This window comes from Equus quagga, chromosome 17, assembly GCF_021613505.1.
Source record: "Equus quagga isolate Etosha38 chromosome 17, UCLA_HA_Equagga_1.0, whole genome shotgun sequence".
Lineage (NCBI taxonomy): Eukaryota > Metazoa > Chordata > Mammalia > Perissodactyla > Equidae > Equus > Equus quagga.
Window position 1 is genome coordinate 14,124,317 of NC_060283.1, and position 8,086 is coordinate 14,132,402.

Consider the following 8,086-nt stretch of genomic DNA (forward strand, 5'->3'; position numbering starts at 1 on the left):
AGGGGGAAGTGGTGTACCCACAACATGACTAACAAAAATGTACAACTGAAATCTCACAAGGTTGTAATCTATCATAACATTAATAAAAAAAAATGTCTACGGGCATCCAGCTCTGCTTGTTGAGAAATATCATGAGTGTGTTTACATTACTTCTACTAATTCTCTTCGATAACACAAAAATAAACTTACAGCATTGCGTCTAGGGCAGAAAATTGACATAAACATGGGTGATAGGTACACAAACTGTCACTAAACAAGCTAAAAGTATCCCAGAAATTTATGGCATACTTAATTCACCTTAAATATTTGCACAATTGATAAGAATTTACTCAATTGTTTGTTGATCCCAAATGAGTGTCAGCCACGGGGTGTATATATTCATGAAATATATATATGGGTATATATATACATGGACCCTGGGTGTATATATCCATGGAAAATAAGTGTGGTTCTGGGGCTGGCCCTGTTTCATAGTCGTTAAGTCCATGCTCTCTGCTTTGGCTGCCCAGGGTTCACTGGTTCACATCCCGGGCATGAACCTACACACCGCTCATCAAGCTTTACAGTGTCCCACATACAAAAAAGAGGAAGACTGACAACAGATGTTAGCTTAGGGCCAATCTTCCTTATGAAAAAAATTTAAAGAAATAAAAAAATAAATGTAGTTCTTAGTCTCAGATACTTAAGTTTAATAAAAAAGACAAACACAAAACGGTACACAAATAAACACATAATTGTATATATAACAAAGTTCCAATATGAGAAAGAATGGCAAAAATCTACTTTGAATTGATTGATCAGAATGTTTTCTCAGGAGAATCAACATTTTAGCTAATGTGTAAATGATGACATGAGCAGGCATAGGAAATATTACCCCAACGAAAGTGAAAAGTTATGGTAACGACCTCAAGTTGTCAAACAAATTGACATAATCTAAAGAAGGAATAGTGGCTGCAGCATAGTTAGTAAGACCTCTTCCTTGGCAGTTTCTTTTCAGTGTCTTTTCCAGAACAAAATCTTTAAGCAAATGAAAAAAAAACAAAAATGCTCTCCCAAACACCAAAACTATCAGCAGGGATAATATGTATAAATCACAGGACCAGAATGGGTTTGTTGAAAGTATAACTCAAATCTTGTCCTGTCTAAAGCAAAAACCTCTGGCACTGAAAATTACCTCCTAATTGGTGTCCATTTTATTCCCATTAATTTAAGAACTTGTGCCACCACAAGCAAAGTTGTAATGCACATCTCAGGAGAATATGTCATATCCAAAACATAACATATTCCTTAAAGCTTATGGATTTTAAAAGTCACAACAGAGTGAGTAATTACTTGGATTTATATTATGACATTTGAGTAATTAACCTATACTCTACTAAGACTTGATTGATAGAATCCTCATACACCTAGATATTCAGCCTGTTCATTTCTCATTCATCACCATCTTACACCAATAATGACTTTTCGTCTCAGCCCTGGCAAAAACACCTGCTGCCCTTATTACTGGAAATGCTTTATAGTCTTTCTTTCCCGTAAGTTCATGCTGTAACCAGTACCTATATAGTGCAGTAGTTATAAGCATATAATATGCAGACAAACATATCTGGCATTAAATACCAGATTCTCCACTTTGTGTTTATGAAACCTTTAGCAAACATTTGCAATAAAGCTCATATAATAGCATTGTGTTCATCATCATAACATAATATACTTGGAAGGAGGTATATGTATATATTGTGCTACAGTGCCTAAAGTGATAACCACTCAAAATATTCATGATAATGATTGTTATTGTTCTATCAATGCACAAACATTTCTTGAGAACACACAAAGTAGTAAATCCTTTTTTCCCAAGAACTACAGGTGGTTCCACTTTAAGTGAGAATATAAAACATTCACACACAAAAATTCTCAACAAATATTAGCAAATCAAATTCAACAGTACATTAAAAACATCATATGCCATGATCAAGCGGGATTTACTCCAGAGATGCAAGGATGGTTTAACATCTGCAACTCAATCAATGTAATACATGACGTTACCAAAATGATGGGTAAAAATCATATGATCAGCTAGTAGATGCAGAAAAGGCATTTGACAAAATTCAACATCCATTTGTGATTTAAAAAAAAAACTCTCAACAAAACAGGTATAGAGGGAAATACTTCAATATTAATAAATGCCATATATGACAAGCCTGTGGCTAATATCATACTCAATGGCAAAATGCTGAAATATTGTCCTCTAAGATCAGGAATAGGACAAGGAGAAACATTTTAGCAACATTAATTCTTCCAATCCATGAGCAAGGAATATCTTTCCACTTATTTGTGTCTTCTTCAGTCTCTTTCATCAATGTCGTATGGTTTTCAGTGTGAGTTTTTCACCTGCTTGGTTAAATTCATTCCTAGATATTTTCTTCTTTTGATTCAGTTGTAAATGCAATTGTTTTCTTAATTTCTCTTTCTGATAGTTCATTATCAGTGTATAGAAATGCAACGGATTTTTGTATATTGATTTTGAATCTTTCAAATTTACTAAATTCTTTGATCAGTTGTAACAATTTTTGTGGAGTCTCTAAGGTTTCCTATACATAATATCAAGTCATCTGCAAATAGTGAAAGTTTTACTTCTTTCTTTTCTATTTGAATGCCTTTATTTCTTTTTCTTGCTTAATTGCTCTGGCTAGCACTTCCAAAATGATGGTAAACGAAAGTGCTGAGCATTGGCATCCTTGTCTTGCTCCTGATCTTAAAGAAAAAGGTTTCAGAATTTCACCATTGAGTATGATGTTAGCTGTGGTTTTGTCATATATGGTCTTTATTATGGTGAGGAACATTCCCTCTATACTCACATTGTTGAGATTTATCACAAATCAATGTCGAATTTTGTGAAATGCTTTTTCTGCATCTGTTGAGCTGATCATATGGTTTTTACCCTTCATTTTGTTGATATTAGTGCATCACATTGATTGATTTGCAGATGTTGAACTATCCTTGCATCCCTGAAATAAATATCATTTGATCATGGTGTTTGATGCTCTTAATGTATTGTTGAATTTATTTTGCTAATATTATGTTGAGGGTTTTGCATCTATGTTCATCAGAGATATTAGCTTGTAATTTTCTTTTCTTGTGATGTCGTTGTCTGGTTTTGGCCTTAGAGTAATGCTGACCTCATAAAATGAGTTTGGAAGTGTTTCCTCCTCTTCTATGTTTTTAAGAGTTTGAGAAGGATTTTATTAATTCTCTTTTGAATGTTTGGTAGAATTCACCAGTGATGCCTTCTAGGATTGGACTTTTGTTTTTTGGGAGATTTTTTTATTATGTCCTTACTAGCAATTTTTATGTGCAGATTTTCTATGTCTTCATGATTTAGTCTTGGAAGAATATACGTTTCTAGGAAATTATCCATTTCTTCTAGATAGTCCAATTTGTTGTTGTATAACTGTCCATACTAGACTCTTATGATCCTTTGTATTTTTGTGCTAGCAGTTGCAACATCTTTTTCATTTCTGGTTTTATTTCTTTGAGTCCTCCCTATTTTGTTCTTGGTGAATCTAGTTAAAGTTTTTCAATTTTTTATCTTCTCAAAGAAACAGCTCTTGGTTTTGTTGATCATTTTATTATTTTTTTAGTCTCTATTTCATTTATTTTCACTCTGAATTTTTTTATTTCCTTCATTCTAATAAGTTTGAGTTTCATTTGTTCTTCTCATTCTAATTACTTGAGGTGTAAAGTAAGGTTGTTTATTTGAGATTTTCCTTCTTTCTTGAGGTAGGCATTTATCGCTATGAACTTCTTTCTCGGAACTGCTTTAGCTGCTTTCATAAGTTTTGGTATACTCTATTACCATTTTCATGTATCTCATCTGTCTTTTTTTTTTTTTTTTGAGGAGGATTAGTCTTGAGCCAACATCTGCCACCAATCCTCCTCTTTTTGCTGAGGAAGACTGGCCATGAGCTGCCATCCATGCCGTCTTCCTCTACTTTGTATGTGGGATGCCTGCTACAGCATGGCTTGACAAGCGGTGCATAGATCCACACCTGGGATCCAAACTGGTGAACCCCTGGCCACCAAAGGGGAACATGCGAACTTAACCCGTTGCTGCACCACCAGGCCAGCCCCTCTTCTATCTATTTTTTAATTTCTCTTTTGATTTCTTGTTTGACCCATTGGTTGTTCAATTTAATCATATTTTCTTCTCTATCCTTTCTATCTCTATATTTTTGTGGATCATTTAATATAATACATTTTCACTTAAATTACTAAGGAAATTCTTTCTTTCGCCACTTAGCTATTTGTTTTCTGTGTTTCTCAATCGTTTTTTCCCACAATATCTCCATTACTGCCTTCATTTCTGTTTAGTTGATTTGTGTAGTGTATAATTTTTATTCTCCTCTCATTTTATTTCCAGTATATTTTAGTTTATTTTCTTAGTGGTTACCCTACAGATTACAATTAACATCTTAAACTTATAATACTCTACTTTGAATCAATACCAATGTAGATTCAATAGTATAATTATGTTCCTATCCAGCTATATCTCTCCCTCTTTACGTTTTTATTGTCACAAATTACATCTTTATACATTTTGTGATCATTAACCTAAGTCTAACATTTTTATGCATTTGTATTTGAAATCATATAGGAAAAATAGAGCAGTTAAATACCAAATGTATAATAATACTGGGTTTCCATTTACCTCTATAGTTACCTTTATAATGTTCTTCACTTCTTGTATTGCTTTGTATTACTATCTAAAGTCCTTTTATTTCAGTCTAAAGGACATTTTTTAGAAATCGTTATAGGACTCGTTGACTAGCGATAAACTCTCTGGCTTTTGTTTATCTGGGAATTCTTTAATTCCTCTTTTATTTTTTGAATGATTATTTTACCAGATACAGAAATCTTGGTAGACAGAATTTTTTTTTCAGCAGTTTAAATGTCCTATTTCACTGCCTTCTGGTTTCCATGGTTTCTGATGAGAAGTCAGCTATTAATCTTATTAAAAATCTCTAGGAAGACCCAGTGGCATAGTGGCTAGGTTCATATGCTCCCTTATGCAGCCAGGATTTGTAGGTTCACGTCCCAGGCACAGATCCACATACCACTCACCAAACCACGCTATGGTGGCATCCCATATACAAAATATAAGAACACTGGCACAGACATTAGCTCAGTGGCAATCTTCCTCAAGCAAAAAGAGGCAGATTAGCAACAGATGTTACCTTAGAGCCAATCTTCCTTACCAAAAAAAAAGAAGAAGAAGAAGAAGAGGAAGAAGAAGAAGGAGGAGAAGAATTTCTTGTATGCAACACATAACTTCTTTCTTGCTAATTTCAAGAATCTTTTTGTCTTTGGCTTTCAATAATTTGATTACAATGTGTCTTGGTATGAATTTCTTGGTGATATCCTACCTGCAGTTTGGTGAGCTACTTGAATAGGCAAATTCATGTTTTTTATCAGATTTGGGGAAATTTCAGCCTCATTTCTTCAAATATTCTTTCTGCCCCTTCTCTCTCCTCTCCTTTGGGAACACTCATTATGCATATTTTGGTATACTTGATGGTGATCCAAGGGTCTGTTAAGCTCTGCTCAGTTTTTCTTCCTTCTTTTCTCTTCTCTTCCTCATGCTGGATTAACTTCATGACTTACTGTTAACTTTACTAATTTCCTCTTCGTGATCAAATAATTTTTGAAATCCTCTAGTGAGTTTTTCATGTCACTTGTATTTTTTACTTCAGAATTTATGTTCAGCTTTTTTTAAATCATTTTTAACATTTTGTAGATATTCTCCATTAATTCAGACATCATTCTTTAGTTCTTTGACCATGATTTCCTTTAGTTCTTTGAGCATATTTAAGACTGTTATGTTAAAATATTTGTTCAGTAATTCTAATGTCTGTGCTCTTCAGGAATGGTTTCTATTAATTTCTCTTTTTCTTTGGAATTGGCATACTTTTTCCTTTCTTTGCCTGTCTTTTAATTTTTGTTGAAAATGGACATTATGAATACATAGTGAGGTAACTTTGGAAATCAGATTGTTCTCTCTCAGGCTTTTTGTTGTTGTTTTGCTTACTGTCAGTAGTGTTTTTTTAAATGAGTTTTCTAAACTATTTACTAACTCTGTGTTTTGTGGGTGGTGTCTGAAATGTCTGTCCCTTTAGCTTGTGTTTGGTTGCTAGTTTGACAAAGACTTCCTTAAACATCATTGTTAAGTTGCCATTTTCAACATTTATTTGCTTTCTGTATTTTGAATATTTTTCAGAATTCTGAGGAAAAGTTTATTTTCACAGTTTTCGGTTTTTTGTGTGTTTCTGTGGAGTGACAAGCTGTTAGAATCCTTACTCTTTCATTTCCCCTGCTTTTCTCTTGTAAGGATGCTGGTTATTGCAGTTAAGGTTCACTGATTAAACCATGATAATCTGCCATGTCCAGAACCTTAGTTAATAACAATTGCTAGGTCATTGGCATATCAGGTAACATTACACATTCCAAGAATTAGAATCTGATATTTAGGGGTTATTAGTCAGTGTATTACAGATTTTTTCTCACATATAACAGTACAAATTCATAGCACAGATTGTCTGGGGAGGGGCAGCGTTTCTCCAAAAGGTCACAGAAAAACACAGGCTGACGTAGCCTTCATCTATAGGGGCACTTGCTGGTATATTGTCACCTCAGTCACTGTAGCAGATGAAACAACTGGAGGGTTGTACATGTGCTTTGACCCACCAAGAAATGACACATATCATTTCATCTGACAATCCTCTGTATGCCACTAGACATGTCTAAGCCCAGCTGCAATGAAGCAAACACATGTAAAACAGAATATGGAATGTTTGAGCAACACTATCCTTGTGACCATGCTATATAAATTATTTTATAAATAATAAAATATTAATAATTAGCTTGATGGAACAACTGAAATGTGTTAGACGGTGTGCTCAACTTTGTAACTATGTCATTGAAAGTCCATGAGTGTTACCTGATATTATTTCCCTCTTTAAAGATGAGAAGCTGAAGTTTGACTAGGTTAAATCAATTTTCTTAATTTGAAGTCAACCAACCTAAGTGTACTGAATAAATCTGTAACCATGACATTTGTCTGCACTGAGAAAGATAAGATAAGTCTGCCTGAAAGTGTGGACTCATAGGTGATTGCAGAGGAAAGAATTGATCAATCTCCTTTGGTGGATAAAAAGGAAATTCTCAGGCTAAAACTGTCTTGGTAAGGCAAAAGGGTATTTAAATAACAGGTTTTGCCAAGTAAATTTCTTGAACTTGCCTTGAGAAAGAGCAAAAAATGAACATGAAGTAAAACAAAAATTTAAAAACCGTTATAATATTAAGCACTGTCGAAGAAGTGAAGCAATTGCAATGCATTGCTGATAGGAATGAAAAATTGTACTGCCACTTCAGAAAAGAGTTTGGTAGTCTCCATTCAATTAAATATATATTTACCATCTGACCAAGCTATCCAAGCCACAGATATTCATCAAATGAAGTGAAAACTATGTCCATGCAAAAAAACGTAATTAGGCAAATATTTAGATAGGGTTTATTCCAACCCAAATATCCCTCAACTGGGAAATGGATAAATAATCTGTTTTGCCCATATAATAAAATGTTTTCCAGCAATAGAAAAATACTTCACTACTGATATGTTGTGGGTTGAATTGTGTCCCCCGAAATTTATATGTTGAAGTCTTAACCCAAATACCTCAGAATGTGATCTTGTTTGAAAACAGGGTCATTATAGAGCTTAGTAGTTAAGATGAGGTCATACTGGAACAGGCTAGCCTCTGTTGACCTTAAACAAATAGACGTTCAGTTATTTATCCAGAAAAAATAAGTTTATTCAGGATCTGCAAACAGTTGCAATTCAGGGTCTTCAATCATGACAAGCCACCTGAGAGTATCCCAGCAGCAAGGGAGGAGAAACTCTTTTATAAAAAGGAAGAGGATTTTGGAGGGCTACTGTAAACAAAGAGTTCAAGGTGCAGTGGCTTTTTGTTGGCTGAGTTGCGACAGTCACTCCTTGGCTGCACATCTTGTCAAAAAAGAAGAGGAAGTCTACTTT